Below are 17,046 nucleotides of genomic sequence, written 5' to 3'. Positions count from 1 at the left end.
GGCTTTAGCCCTTATTGCACTGCAGTCTTTACCATGGCGGCCCCTCATGGCATTCAGGGTCACAGCAACATTAAATCGCAGGCTTTGGCCCTTACCATCGGTGCAGCAGCCATTTCCCTATATCTTGCACAGGGAGGCCACTTGACAGGGCTTCCCACTGGCCCTTGCTCCTTCCACTGCTCTCCTCCTTCTCACAGGGCCTACTGATCTTCGCAAGCAGGCAGGCACTTGTGCTCCAGGCCCCAGGGCAGGTGGTCTTGGATTCCATGGGTGAAGTCCTCTCACTCAGTAGCAGGCCTTGGCCGCAGGTCCTGGTCATAGGCAGACATCTTGCAGAGCTTCCCCTTCTCACACAGTCCATCTGGCTGCTTGGCCGATAACAACCGCACCCTCTTATAGTCTATTTCTGAACACCAAATGTGATTTAGGGTCTGAGTGGTTGAAGTTTTATGTTGGGGTTCTGCTTCTTTTGGAGTTATTACTCCTTTTATCCCTCTTGAAAAACAATCTGTCACAGCAGGGATGTCTCCGAAGGTGATAGTCCCACAAACAGGGAATGGGAGGGACGAATGTGAATCACAGTAATACGTGCATTAAAAGGTTAGCCTAGGACTCCTAGTCCTACTCTTTATGATTCTCTTATCACCACAGTTAGACACTCAGGGCAGGGGTGCACAACAGCTACCATGAAGAGGACTTTTCCTTCCCAACATATGCTAAAGTTCCAAGCTTTTTTTAAATTTCAAGTGCAAATTCTAGATTAGTTGCATATTCTACACTCAGGGTAGATTTTTTGTCATATACTCTGGTTATAATCATAGTAGCGCCGTTTAATTCCAGTGTGTGGGTGCATTTAAAGTATACTGTTAATCATTGTGTGCTTAAAACCTATGATGGCATAGTTCTTAGCTTGTTGTTTTATATTTGCTAGTAATTCAGTGTAAATTGTACTTTGTTAGGTAGCAGTCCATACTCCAATGGGATGTTTGTATTTTGGTATTGACCATGTATTTTTTATAATTGACTGAATGATGCAGGGTACAGTTTAAACATGCCATCTATCATCCATGTTGTACATTGTGACACGGTTGGTAAGTTGCTGTAAATAGCATAAATTATAACTCTTTCGTCGTAAAAAAGAAAGTGCCATTTTAATGCGTGATTGGTAAGTGTTAGGGTATGTCTTTCACTACTCATTAAATTTAGGTGCTACAGGTGGTTTCCTAGATGTTCTACGTGTTCTGGAAATTGTAAATTCGGAATGCCAGAAAGTTGGCCTGTTGTCTATTCAGGACCATTTGGAGTAATGTTTCTGATTATCTTTCCTGTTGGCTCTTATGAGCTGCTACTGGCCTCGCACAGGTCCAGTACCACATTTCTGACTACTATTTCAGTAATATTATATTGACTATCTTTTTTTATATTTTCTACAATGTCATTTTTAGAGGCAGCCCTGCCATAGCGTGCATTTGGTGCATTTCTGTTGAGTATTTTTACTGGTTGTGCACTCTTGTCCTGAGGTATAGCCCCTATTGCTTAATGAAAGCTTACTTTTCTGGAAATTGATTTGTGTTGCTGTTTCCGATATTTTAACTGTGGTTATAGAATATAAAAAATATTACTAATTAATTAGTAATATAGAATGTATTTTAATGTTTGGTTAAACATATTAACTTTGTAGTTTTGCATTTTACTTACATTTTGGAGAATTTCTTGAGTTTGATTCTTGTGTAGATTTTTCTTTTGCAAGGATGTTTGTTTCTTCTTTTAGTGGCAGTTAGTATTTTTTTTATCTGCTTAGAAGAAATAGATTTGTTTCACCATTTTTTAATTAATAATTGTTTTTGTCTTTTAGTTTTAGTTTACTTTTTTTAAATGTATTTCTTTTTTTTGATTTAACATTTGTAACTGTACTTTAATACTTACTTTGGAGTTTCTCTTTCTTGGTCTTGTTAGTTTTAAATATTTCTGGGTTGGTTTTCAGTAAATTCTTCTTACTTTTGATTTATTTTAGAGTAGATACCTATTTTTGGAGCTATAAATAAATTGCATAGTTTATTTATTTGTAGGGGTGTGCAGAACTTGTAGAATTTCACTCCACGGGATTCCGCAGATACATAAAAACTCTATGAGATTCAGTGGAGTTCTGCGAGCAGGAGGAATCGGCATGTCAGGATGATTTTTAGCACTGGGAGCTTTTTCCGTGGTGCAAAATCAGAGCAAACAGCACCACGCTGCTTCTTTGCTGCCGCTCAAGTCGATTATCTACTCGAGCAGCAGTTTTCTCACCACAAGCGGACGAGACTGCCCATGACTGCCTGCATTGAGAAAATCTCACCGAGTGCCATCTTAGCACCTGAAAATCACGCTAGGGTAGAGGTCTTCAAACTTTTTGATGCCGAGACCCCCTTGTCAAACTTTTTTAGGCGTTAGGACCCCTCCTGACACGCATTTCTAGAAACTGGCACTTCTCATCGACAACTATTGACAACCATAAACACCCCCAATTCCCATAGCAAATCATTTTTACAGTGGGGAAATAAAGTTAACCAGGTTTTAGCAAACCAAGGGTCACTGAGCATGGGGGTTTAGTCAAAAGTGTAGCTAAAAACAAAGGGCCTCATTCATAAGGAATTGGCGTAGGGCAAGTCTTCTTGCTGCGTTGCCCTATAACAATGTGAAAGGGCAGGAATGCACCATATTTATAAAATATGGTGCATTCCTGTCCTTTCCCTATTCGTTGGCTCACAAATTGCTGCCTAGTACCAAAATAGGCAGGATTGTTTTGGGGCAGGAAGGGACACCTTCCTTCACAAAAATGATCATGAGAGGCATTTTCCTCTTTCTATGTGAGCTGCTGAATGTAGCACACATGGAAAGAGGAAAAAACGAGAAGAAATTAAACCATTTCTCCTCATCACTCCTCCCTTGGCGAGGTGCACTTTTTTGGTGCTGCCCTAGGGTTTACGTGATTTTGTAAAAATGTGGCAACATCAAAATCCCGGGATGTTGCGTGGGAACCCTACCCAGAGTGGCCGGTGCAGGTAAGCGTGGTGGGGCGGGGTGGGTGTGAGTTGACTAGCGCAAGGTAAGCGTTTTTCTTTTTTTAATGCTATTTTCCCTCATCGTTGTCTGTTGACTCCCCTCCCAGCCTGCCCACCCCACCACGTTTACCTACACCGTCCTCTCCTGAACCCCATGCAACGCCCATGGAACGGTAAACAGCCTTTAGTGCGCGGCTACTACTGCGCATACCATTACTTCGCAAGCGTTACTACGCTTGAGATGTTACAACGCGTGCCATTACAACGCATGCGTTGTAATGGTATGCGCTAAAGAACTTTTTTTTAAAACGATCCATGTTGTTGTAAGGAAACTGTGGCTGTTTCCTCACGATGATGTGAAGAAGGTCCCAGGAGGAGAGAGGAACCATGAGGAGAGTGAGGTAAGGGGGATGTAGTGTGTTTTTGTAGTGTAGGTTGTGTTGTGGGGTATGTGTAGTGTTTAAGGGTTGAGTGTATTATTGTGGTGTATGTGTAGTGTAGGGGTCGTGCTGGGGGTAGTGTTTTAGGGTTTAGGGTAGTGTTGTGGTGTATGTGTAGTGTAGGTTAGGGTTTTAGGGTTTCGGGTAGTGTAGGGGGTCGTGCTGGGTAGTGTTGGAGTGTAGGGACAGGAGTGGGGGGTTGGGGTCGTACTGGTGTAGAGTATTAGGGCTTAGGGGTTTAGGGTAGTGTTTTGGTTTATATGTAGTGTAGGGGGTTGTGCTGGCGGTAGTGTTTTAGGGTTCAGGGTAGTGTTGTGGTGTTTGTGTAGTGTAGGGGGTCGTGCTGGGGGTAGTGATTTAGGGTTTAGGGTAGTTTAGTGGTGTTTATGTAGTGTAGGGTGTCGTGTTGGGGTTAGTGTGTTAGGGTTTAGGGTTAGGTTATTTTATTTAAAAATTATTACAAATGGTCCATGTATGCGTAGTAGTGGTATGCAAAGTAATGGTCTGTGCTTTAAAATACATTTATTATATTTTTAATGCTTTTGCGAAGTAATGGTAAGCGCAATAATAATATGCGTACTAATGGCATTTGCGATGTAAAAACATCGCACTAAAAGCATGCATATTAATGGCATGCTAAGTATACATTGCCATGGAACACCTCCTTGACACAGAGAAAGGCAAAGCAGTGACATGCGCTGCTTTGTCTTACTCCATATTTATGAGGCCATGCAAAGCCATGCAGAGTGACTTTGCGCTGCCTCATAGATATGGTTGAGATGCTTGCACCACCGGAGCATCAAAAAAAGTGATGCTCTGGTGGTGCAAGATTCATAAATAAGCCCCAAAATAATCCGTACGTTATTTAGGTCTTTCACTATCAGGTATCTACATATAAGATAATGGGCAGCATAAATTACATTTTTATTTTTAAAGTTGTTTCCAGTGGGAAATGCACTGTAGTAAATTATGGAACCTATATTAGTTAATGCACTGCAGAGGTCTGTGTGTAACCAGAGATCCACAGAATTAAATTTTGGTTGGCCCAGTGGAGAATAGTGGTGTGTATTTTTCAGTGCTACAAAGTCACAGCCTGTGACAGGAAGCACTGAGAATATGTCAGTCATTATTGTATACTTGCATTACACACAGTATAAGATAGACTGATACAAAATGTGAAAATAGTTTTAGGATAAAATGGTGCTTCCAAAATGTAGATTTTAGTAATACCAGAAACTATGTACTGCAATTAATTTTTTACATACCTCTCCCTTCAACACATCCTTAGGGGTACTAAGGGCTGTGTAATAGAGTTACAATTCAAATCAGGCCCTTTACAGACCAGTTAAGTTTGCACTGCCACTCCAAAAACTAAATCATTGTCATCACAAAGCTTGGAGTGATTCCATCAATTAAAGCCAGAACCGGTTCCCAAGCACTCTTAACACTTGCAGAAAAGCTAATAGCGCACATATGCATTTCATTCAGGCAAGCAGGCATCCAGGCATGAAGACTTTTAACAGCACAGGAGACTTAAGTGATTAAACTTCAGCTGATAACGATCTGGTTTCAGGACTTCTGTCTTTTCCAAAACTAAAGCACAAGAGAAGCTAGGGAATGTGTGACCCCCTATCCCAGGACTCCACGGCCTCCCATGGGGGTCGTGCCCCACAGACTGAAGACCTCTGGGCTAGGGGATGCCAGTTCTGGCTCGCCAATTTAGTATGGCGAGCTGTGCACGAAAAAAGCTCTGCCATACAGCACTTGGCGGAGATTTGATGGAAAAGTGTAATGCGGTGTGGATAAAACTCAGCGAACCCCACCAGCGGAGCATAATTTATCGCTCACCCCTAGTTATTTTTTGTTACAGTTATTCATTTATTTTTTATTACACAAAGCTTTTATTGATTTAATTTAGCTTACTTTGTCAGTTGAAGTTTGTGGGGATTTATCGTGTAGATTTCATCTGATGTTGCATGGCAATCCGTCTGAGAGACTTTGGCCCCCATGCATCAAGCTAATTTGCGATCGCAAATGTTGCGAATCGCTAAAAAAGGGCGTTTGCGATCGCAAAATTGCTTGTTCCTATGCATGAAGCAAAATCGCAGAATATCACAAATTTTAGCAAAATTTGCGATTACTTAAATACCGAATCTGTAATAGCGATTTTGTATTAGGTAATCGCTAATAAGAAATCGCAAAATCCAATGCAACAACAATTCGCAAATACAGAATCAGTTAAAAATCGCAATTTGCATTTCCTAAATCCTATCAGGTGGTAAAAATGTCACATTAATACAAAATCAGATGTTAATCATCAGTAAACTACTTAAACAGTCCCAGAATGCATCAGAATGTTTCACAATATCAGCGCTCTACATCCTGGCGAGGAGGATGAGGCTAAGAGCAGCATCACAGAGAAGAAGGAGAATACAGGAGAGAATTTTCAGAGTGCGCATCACTTTGCTAGGGCAGGCGGAGGGTGAGATTTATGATAAATATAGGCTGAATGCTGCCACAATCTTAGATCTCATTGCTGAGTTAGACCCAATACTGCAGTGTCAGACTTGCAGGACACATGCCATCCCCACCCATGTGCAGGTCCTGTGTTCTCTGCATCTCCTAGCTTCATATCCCTTCTAGGGAGTAATTGCTGCATCTGGAGGTGTCTCTCAAAGTGCCCTATCGTGCTTTTTTAAGTCTTTCCTAAATGCCATGTTGCAGAGGATACACCACCACATTATGTTCCCCACAACACCACAGGAATTGCTGACCCCTATCCCGGGACTCCACCGCCCCCCTGGGGGTTGCGCCCCACAGATTGAAGACCTCTGCGCTAGGGGATGCCAGTTCTCACTCGCCAATTTAGTATTGGCGAGCTGTGCACGAAAAAAAGCTCTGCCATACAGCACTTGGCGGAGTTTTAATGGAACTCCATTTTAAAAGTGTAACCTGATTTTTACCAAAAACAATAATCACAGATATAGTGGCAAATTACCCTGGCAGTTTACATGACGACTATATCTTCCGGCATAGTGGCATACACAGACATCTACTTGCGGGTGAATTTGAAAAAGTATATTTGCTGGGTAAACAGATGTAATACTGTCTTGCACACCTGTCCGCCATAGTGACACATAGCAGTGACTAATGTATATTTAATTTTCACATCCTGTAGGTGATAGCGCAAACGCTGTGAGGTCTTTCATGCTCACTCCATATCTGAATCCTTCTACACAAAGGGACCAATGATACAATGAGGCACACATCTCTACACGCAATGTGATTGAGAGGACATTTGGTGTACTTAAATCAAGGTTTCGCGTCCTCCACAAAACCGGTGGTGCTTTACGGTATAGGCTGGAGACTTGCTGTAAAATAGTCTCCACATGTGCAATGTTGCAAAACATAGCCACAAATAGGGGCATTCCCCTGGAAGACTCTGATAGCGAGCAAGAACTAGACATACAGCCAAGACAACCCCCCCAAGCGGCATGCGGTCCAAATGCAGCAGAGAGGAGACGGAGACAGGCAGAAATCACGCAACATTACTTTTAAGGTGGGTAATAACAAAACAACACAGTATTTACTCAAAGGTTTATTGTGAGAATTGTGTGGCTGTGTTAATGCACACATACCATGTGCAGACAAGTGCAGTATGGGTGCAGACAATTACATGTTTATTTATTTATTTTATTTATTTGAAAGGTTTTATATAGCGCTGGCTAGACCCGGAGGTATCAGGGCGCTTTACATGAGTATCAGACCATAGTTGCAGGTTACATCGTTACAAAGGTTACACAGTTATTAGAGCATAGCTACATAGTTACATGTTAGGTCGAGACAAACAATAAGGACATATGCATAAGGGAAAAAGCAGGCAAGGGGAGAGATTCAGGGGAGAGGGGGTAGGAGCAGGGGAAGTAGACAGTGAATGAAGGAGGGAAAGTGGAGGGGGAGAGACACAGTATAAACGAAGAGGGGGAGGGTGATGGGGGCACATACCGGTAGGCAAGTAAAAGCTGCGTCCAAAATCCAGTAAGCTGTGATCCCAGGGGAAGTGGTATCATTCCCCCAGCTCCGTTGCGAGAGGCTCCCTTTATGCAGTGGACTCTCTCAGAGGGGTCTCTGAGACTCCAAGGCCTACCTACTGGATCCTTCCCCATAAAGGGGAGAGGGAGTGCTTTGGCAAGGGACACCATACCATACCTCAACTGTGAGCGGCTCCCTTGGCGCTGTGGACTCTCTCAGTGGGATCACTGAGACTCCAGAGTATAAGCAATTGGATCTTTCCCCAACAAGGGAAGAAGGAGTGCTTATTTAAAGGGTACAAGGGACAGGGGGCTAGGCGGCTTAGCAGGCAAGGGGAGAGGGATAGGAGCAGAGGAAGTCGATAAAGAATGAAAGAGGGAAAGTGGTAGGGGAGGGTGAGAGAGAGCATGAAACAAGGGGGAAGGGTGAAGGGGGCACAAACCGGTAAACGGGTAAAAACCTCGTCCAAGGTCCGGTAAGCTGTGATCCAAGGGGAAGTGGTATCATTCCCACATCTCCGCTGCGTGAGACTCCCTTTACGCAGTTGACTCTTTCAAAGGGGTCTCTGAGACTCCAAGGCCTACCTACTGGATCCTTCCCCAACAAGGGGAGAGGGAGTGCTTTGGTAAGGGGTGCCATACCATGCCTCAGCTGTGCGTGGTTTCCTTGACACTGTGGACTCTCTCAGAGGGGTCACTGAGACTCCAGAGTAAGAATATTGGATCTTTCCCCAACAAGGGGTGCTTAGTCAAAGGGCAACAAGGGACAGGGGGCTAGAAGGCGGGTCGGAACTGGCAGGTCAACAGAGGGGGAACAAACAGCAAAAGAAAATTGCATTAATTACAGAAAGATAACACATTCAATACCAGGGTAAATTAGCGATCCAGAAAAAGACAGGATCCACGAAAGGCAAGAGTCAGGGAGGACAAAGGGAGGGAGTCAGGGAGTTGAAGAGTCCCACAAGGAAGAGATACGGATAGCAGAAAAGGAAATGTATGCGTTGCAGAGTCACTCTGGAGAGAAATGCAAACGGGAAAGCTCAGAATCACAAAATAGTGATATTAAGTACAAAGAACTACTACATATACTAGTGGTTAGAGTTGTAACTATGCAAAATAGAAAATTCATTCAGGGTTCCATTTTCACAACGATTAGGCTAAAATCAATTGTATATTACTTTTCAACAGATTGAACAGAGAAATAAGACATCTAAGGGGGTAGAGAGAGGGAGGGGAGGGAGAGGAGATAGGTGATAGGAGAGACGGGGGCCTAGGGGGGGAGAAAGAGATAAGGCCGTCCAGCCGAGGAGCAATGTCTGAGAGTCGGCAGGATGAAGTCCAACGGACCGAGGGAGAGGATAAGAAACAACAAAATGGTGGCTCGATTTGCGATCCGCCATTTTGCGCCGTCAGTTCCCAGACACATCACTGGACTGTCACTCTGAGTCATCTCCAACTATGCGTGATAGGGCAAACTAAGCAGTCACATGTGTGGCATAAATGTGGAAGAACAAACCCCAAGGAGGCAATCTGTGTCTATAAATCCTCAGAGGGAAGGCATTTCAGGCAGGCTGTTTCATACAAAAATCCTCAGAGGGTAGTCAGTTCAGGCAGGCCGTTTCATACAAGGCCATATAGGAAATATTCACCACCAACAATGTGGAAATGGGGCAAACAAAACAAGTCATGAGTGTAATATATAGGAAGAACACACTCCAAGATGGCCGCCAATGCTGGGAAGGAACATGCCCCTCTCTCTCTTTCCATGCCTAGCAGTACAAAGCAAGCCCATTTCTGTTTCCATGACTGGCAGTATCTAGTGCTTATGGAGGGGGGCACCCTTCATCAACTCCCATGGGAGGAGGCCAAAATGGATGCCAAACCTCCACCAAAACACTATTAGAGGCTAACAAAATGGGTGCCCATTATGTAAACCACTAAACACAAGGGTCACCTAGCGAGCCAGGACAGCCCCCCCCCCACCGGGAGAATTCAGGCCAAATCTGGCTCGCATGTTACAACAGGACTGCCATATTGGAAAGATCTACAGTCCAAATGCCCGGTATTTACCGAACTTATTACTGACCAGATGATGGGGCTGAGGGGGGGTGATACGGGGCCGCTGGAGGTCAGACCCAAAGTATGCATCCAACACAGCCATCACCAGAACTCAACAGGATATCTCCTATCCCTCCCGAGCCACGCTTGGAACCACGAGACTCTCTGGGATCACAACAAGCACGGGACAGTTTCACCACCTCTCCAGGCAGCATCGCAGGTCTGCACAGAACAGCAAACATTAAAACTCGTGCAGCGCTCTGGACTCTCTACGCCTCCAGAGTTCTATCCGGGAGTACCTCAGGAGTCAGCAAGAGTCACGGGCCAAGACTCCTGTTGTGGAAGCCGGTATTTTCACCCACAGCAGCAGGGTGGATCGGTGAGATTGGACCCTCGGGCACCCGACGTCTCCAGGCTCTCGGTGCAGGGGGCGGTGTAAGTGATACTTACTTTGCCCTGATGATGAAGTCTCCACAGTCCTTAGAGCCCCGATGCTCGGGAGGCAGAATCAATGTCCGAAGCACTTAACGTCTCCCCACAGGGCACGGGGGCTTAGCTCCAGCAGCTATAGGGCGAAACAAGTCGCAGGGCAGATCAGATCATCAGAGAAATGGCAACTCCAGGATCGCTACAGCTGGGTGAGGAAGGGTGCTCCTTACTACATCCACAAGATCCACATCGCCACCAAGGAGCTCCGGATTCTGTGCGAAGCAGGCACGAAACTCCAACATGAGAAAGAGTCCAGCGGGAAAGAGTGCATTAGCTTCCACCAGGACTCAGCAAGCTCCGCACCACTCTCCGGTCCGAAGCAGTCCCAGGCAGCATCATCGTCGTGGCGGACAGTACTTCAGGTAAGATAGATGCCAAATGTACTTCTTTGCAGAGAAATAAAACATATCATTACGTTACAGGCAGGTTTCTTGGTAGGGGGATATCATGTAGCAGGGTGGAAGGGGTTATTCACCAAAGAGTTATCCCAAGCCCCGGGGCTTCTTTGAGGAGCTCCAGCTCAGCGGCCATCTTGCCGAGTTTGAGTGTAACAACACAGTATTTGCTCAAAGGTTTATTGTGAGAATTGTGTGGTTGTGTTAATGCACACATACCATGTGCAGACAAGTGCATTGTGGGTACAGACAATTAAATGTCATTGCCTTGGCACTTAAACTTCAGTGTGGGCTAGTTACAAGAGTCTGGTTACTGCACCAGAATTGTACCTGTCCAAATGTCTATTTCTTCCTGCCACACACTCCTGTGGCCCTTTCAGTAGGCTCAGCTACATCCCTCATTGAGCCTTTTGTGCCGGTGTGACTCTTGGTACTGCACCTCCTGGTATGTGTCACAGGTTCCATTAGGTAGCTGAGGCTGGAGGCCTCCTTACTGCCCCCCCCCTGCATGCATGTTGTTTCCACTAGCTGCTGCGGTCTGGAGTTGTTCTATTGCATTGGTGACCTGGATGAGGCCCCTGGCCACATCCCCATAGCAATAGTTCATCTCCACCTGCATGCTGACAGCACTCCTGGAAAGCTGAGCTGTGGTTGTACTACCTTGGTGTAACTGTGCATGCGCCCCATTGAATTGTGATGCCTCCTGCCATGTGAGGCATGCTCAGCCTGGACCCTGCACATATCTTGTATGGCTGTTGCAACACCGTCTAGTTTTTCGGTGTTTGCCCTGTGCCCTTCAACTACCGCAGTTGTTAGCTATCTCAGGCAGTCATGTATGTTCCCCATATGTGTTGCCATTGTCCCCAGCTGGCCCTGCATAATCCTCATATTCCTACCTTGCACTGGACCTTCAGCATCTTGGCCTCAAGCCCACTGCCATTGTCCTCTGCAGGCGACAGGATTGCCCTGGGCCTTCGTCTGCGGAATTGCATGGAACAGCGCCGCATTGTTACCTCTGGTGGTGGTGTATGGGCAGGCTGCTGTGTTGGAGCTCCTATTTGGCTGTCTTCATCACTCTCTAAATCAGGCAGTGGTTGGACTATTCGCCTGCGTTGAGTGGGAACATGGTATGGGTGAGGATGCTGGCAGTTCTGGTCACATCACTGTCCTGTGCTGCATCTGTGATTTTAAACAGTGCAAGTTTAGTTACTTCTTTTTGCACATGTTTTTAACATAGCGCATGCAAAAGTCTAATAAATCTACTTGTGTAATGTACAAAGTCTACTTTAGTCACTTCATTGCTGTACTCTACTGCTGTAAAGCTGTTTTTGTCCCTCCATGCCTTGCCCTTACATTTGTATGTAAACCACTCCCACAATGCATTTGGGTATTGCAAGTAAAAAGTGGACTGAACTCAGGTGTGCTACACTACGCAGAGTATGCATTTGGGGCTATTTTAGTTATATTTGACATTGAAATATGTTTAGCTGTGGTCTTACCTTGGGAGGTACCCGCATGTTCAGAGGTGTCGATCTGTGTAATCCAGATGAATGCCTCTGGCTGCAGTGTGGATTCCACCATGTCCTCCAGTGGGGTGTTTGATCGTTTGGTAGATGGTCCCTCTCCAGTTGTTTTTTGCAGCGGCTAGCCTTTCAGCCAACCTCTCTTTAGCTTGGCTGCGCAGGTCGTACCATCTTTTGCGCAGGTCAGAGATTGCACACTGTGTTACCCCCACAGCATTGATTTTAGCTTGGATTCCCAGCCAAATCTTTCTTTTGACAGACTCAGCAACCTGCAGGGAGAGTTTCCCAAATAGCCTGTCATGTTACAACACCACTTCCTCAGTGAGGATTTCAAGTTCCTTTTTGCTAAATTTTAACTTTCTCTTCCTGCCTTCTCCTTTATCTTTCTCATTTCCTGTGGCCATGCTGTTGTTTTCTCACTGCTTCTGCTCCAAACACAGTTTCTTTCAGCTGAGCTCCACCAGTCTTCCTCCTCCTCAGACTCTCCCTTTAAACAGGTGTGTGCATTCAGTGAATAACTTCCTGGTTGTGATGTCATCACAATGCAGCACTATGGGTAAATCGCAATTAAGGATTCTGTAATTGAGCAATCGCTATTACCTATTCGGTAAACAGGAAATCGCTATTGATGATGGCGATTTTTACAGATTCGCACATTTTTACTGATTTTATTGATGCATTGAGTTTTGCGATTTCGTAATAGCGATTTCTTATAAATCGCTATTAAGGAATTGCTACTTCACTTTTTGATGCATGTGCCCCATTGTTCTTAGTTCTGCTGTCGTCACTTTTCAATAAGTATTTTGCTGTATGTTTTAATATCCTTTGTATACTGTTTTTAATTGGAAAAATGTTTCTATTTGTTAATTGTTTTTATGTTTCATTTTATTGGTTGTTTGCACTGCCTTTTGAAATCTTTTTCCAATGTATGGTAAATGCTAATTAGTGTTTTCATTTTAAATAATATCATCTATATATCTATTTTTTTATTGTTTTCATGACTGTTTGGTTGAATTTCTTTTAGTGTTGCCACCATGTTAGTATTTCATTATTTTTGGTTTCATATTTGTTAGTTTTCAGTGTGTTTGTTTTTGTTTGTTTAAGTATAGGAACACAATATTTTTGTTAACAATATATTTGACTCCGTTTTTGGTTTTCAATATTTATTTTGATGTAGTATTACGTAATTAAATCCAGTTGGAGTCAGGACACATGGTCTGCCAGCAATATCAGATATGTCAGATGTCAAATGTTGCCATGTGCCATCTAATTCAAATGCTTCTAAACTTTTATATGACAAATTCTTTTTTGAGATCATCATGTCCCTAACCCTCCACCCATACTTTCGGAGGGTATCTCCTACCAAAGATTCCTCCACACACAGAGCACCCTTGGCATGTTCAGTTTAGACATATTACTGTCTAAAGTCACTGATCCAATTGTGTGCAACATTAAGCCAACATCCCAGATCAAAATTCGTAATTGGTTGTGTCTCTGCAAACTCATAGACCAACTAGTGTGTCCCTCTCTCATTCACAGCCTTTTGCCAGGGCGTGATGTCACTTGATAAACACCGCCAGGCTCTCTGCCTTTGTAAAGCAGCCTGGACGGTAAGCCAAATCGCCTGACAGCCAGTTAATGTGCCAGAATCAAATTCTCCTGGACACATCTGAGCTGCGCTGGTAATATCTTCAAACAGCGACAGTGGAGAACACGAGGTGGTAAAACAAGGTTTGGTAGAACATTTATGCACTGGCCGAGAGAACTTTGCCACACGTGTAGGACCAAGTTATTGTTATTTTAATTTTATAAGGCGCACAGCTACCCTAGGGTTTCCCGGCGCCACCTGAAAAGTGCACAAAGAAAAGAAAGAGAACAACATATTAAATAGCCAAGTTTTTATACCTCCCCGGAAGATCACATAAGAAGATTCACTACGGAGACCTGCCGGAAGGGAGTTCCATAAAGAAGGACCCTGGTGGCAAAAAGAGCGATCGCCCATACGCACTAGTCTCATCCTAGGAATGACAAACTTCCCCTGAGTAGCTGATCGAAGTGTGTGGGAAGGAACATAAGGGTGAACAAGAGTCATCAAGTAGGGAGCCTTACCAGATTTTATCTTAAACATAAGACTCAAAGCCTTAAACTTAATGCGGCATTCGATCCTGAGCCAATTAAGTTCTCGAATTGAGCCTGTTTAGACGCAGTTTTGGGGATCTTACAAATCAGCCATGCTGCGGCGTTCTGTACTAACTGCAGCTTACGTAACACTTCCTTAGATGCACCCAAGTACAAGATGTTACTATAGTCCAGGCTTGAGGTGATAAGCGCCTGGACCACTGTACGTTGGGCGGAAGAAGGTAACATCCATTATTTTTTTTTTCGCCACCTTAGGATAGTGAAGTAGGTAGAGGCTACTCTCCCTGCTTGCTGCTTCATAGACAATTGATCATCGATTAGGACACCCAGATTTTGAACTTGATGTTTGGATTGAGGGACTGGACCCATTTCTGCGGGCCAATGTTGTGGACCCCACAAGTCTTTGTTATTGCCCACGATCAACCATTCTGTTTTCTCTCCATTGAGTTTTAGCAGTTAAGTGTGCATCCATTCCGCAATATTCCTCAAGCCAATCTGAAGTAAAGACGGTTTAAATGCCCCATCAGTAGAGAGGGAGAAGACAATCTGGGTGTCGTCAGCGTATGAAAAAAGAGACAACCCAGCTTCCTCTGCAATCAACGCCATAGGCCTCACATAGATGTTGAATAATTGAGGGCGAAGAATAGAGCCTTGGGGAACACCATACAATGACTTGTGAATCTCGGAGCATGCTATTGGTGAAAAAACCAGAAACGTGCGATTCGTCAAGAAATCAGCAAGCCATTTGAGTGCTCTATCAGTCACCCCCAATGATTGTAAGGCCTGTAGTAGCAAGTCATGCGCCTTGTTCGATGTGTGACCAACAAGCACCAGCAATGCCCCAGACACACACACCACCCCACTCTCCTCCCAGCAAACAATCTGATTTCCATCTTAACCCATGACCTGAGCCACAAAATCAGGGAAGCAGGTGCAAAACATAGACACAATCCAAACGACCTTAAGTATCACAAAACACTGGAAATAACCACGCTTCCTCACATACACCATCCCGTCTTATATATGAATATTTCTCCAACATGTATATTTGTAGTTCCCAACTAGAACTCACAATAATACATGTTTGGAATAACATACGTCATCTACCCTTTCTAGTGCATTACTGTGAATACATGAAAGCGTGTGTTACTTTTGTAGTGATGTGTAGAAAGTGCTTGGGCATAATCTAACAATAATGCAAAAACATTGTCACACCTACAGGTATTTCCACATAGGATGCACAGAAGGAATATCAAAACAAATGTAGAAGGTGCACAGAAAAATAGGTTGTGGGGTGATGACAGTCCATGATACAGAAATATTGACTACAGGGAGAGATCCTGAACTTGGTGAAGAGGTGACAGTTGTAAAATGTCTAAATAAATATATTGCAAATGGGAATGTCAAAGTCCAAAAATACAATCAAAATGAAAATGAGAAGGGACTTTAAAATGAAATGACAGTCAACCCCCAGTGCAGATATCATGTTATTCTGGCTGTCCTATGTTGGAATGTTAATTTCTGAGTCATCAATTTATGTGGTTATTAATTATTTAGTTTAAAGGGACCGTCTCCAGTATAGGCAGGATACCATTCTGTCCATCCAACAAGTGGCTTAACAGCTCCTTCATTGATTCTGGAGGGAGATGAGCTGTGATGGTGCAGGGGTGTCCAAGATTAATCAGGGGGATATAAAGCAAAATGAACTGTTGTTGGTAAGTTGGCTAGGCATTGATTACAGGAGAAGGAATGGGAGAGGTGTGTTGAGGTTCTAGGTAGCGGGAGCTGGATCAATGGTGTTGCTTCTGACCAGGAGTACCACCTACCTCTTTGTCCACCTGGCATGTGGTGGTTTTCAGCATCACCACCTCACGCTCTTAAGTGCCTATGCCACAAAGGTGTTTTGTAGATGACCGGGTTCATCTCCGGGTTGGTACCAAATCTCCTGCACGGGAGAACTCCTCCTTCTCTAGCTTTAGGGGGTGGTGGTGGGCGGCCACACTGCAGCCGAAGTTCTTCTGTCCTTCACCAGTGTCAGTGATGCCAACTCTGGAGAATCAGAGATAAAGATAGGACCATCAGTTCATTTGTGTATTAGCATGTGCTACAAATGATACAGTAGCAATGGATGCAATTTATCTTGCAGTTGAACATTGCCCTGCAACACTGACATATCATCAACCTTATCATATTAAATAATAATGTTATGCAATATTCTAGGTGGACTTAACACATGCCCATAATTCATGGATGATGAAGTCTAACGGACAGCTAGGATTCAGCTGGAGAAGTGTCCATATTTTGCATCTCCAACTAACATTATCATTTGATTGAGGTCCAACACTCAAAGGTCAAAATAGGAAGGCCTCATTTACAAAAGACATATGTCAGTGATATATTTTTGTTCTGCCACACATATTTGCCTAACTACACACCATTCATATCAGCCTAAATGAGCGTATTATCTCCATCTTAGTGTTTAACATAAAACACACAACAGTGTAATGGTAATGTCTTTTTTGTGTGTTCATGTGGCCAACTACTTTTATTTACACAGAGTGATCATGTGACTTGCTTGTGGGAAAGTGCTCCACAGTTGTGAGAATGTATTATTATTTTTTTCGGTGCCTCTTGTATATGTAGATGTTGTGATCATGGAACTTTGGTATGTCTGTGTGAACTGTTGTTCCATTAAACTTTTATTTTACCCATGTCGTGATAATGTTATTAGATGCATCCGCTGGTTTCTGTGTAAAGCCATTGCGTTCCCATGAGTTGTCTGCAGTGGTCTTTGATGTAGCTCATGACTGGGCTTGAGTGCATTTGAGCCTGTTTGTTCTTTAGTCGTACTGGAGTAGTTTTGGCTGTAACTTTAGTAGATTGGGTATAGCTTAACTTTTTTGTCTGTCGGTGGATTTGAATGACCC

The sequence above is a fragment of the Triturus cristatus genome, chromosome 2_1 (assembly GCF_964204655.1).
Source record: "Triturus cristatus chromosome 2_1, aTriCri1.1, whole genome shotgun sequence".
Taxonomy (NCBI): Eukaryota; Metazoa; Chordata; class Amphibia; order Caudata; family Salamandridae; genus Triturus; species Triturus cristatus.
The sequence above is the reverse complement of the archived record's forward strand: the minus strand, read 5'-3'. Positions refer to the sequence as shown.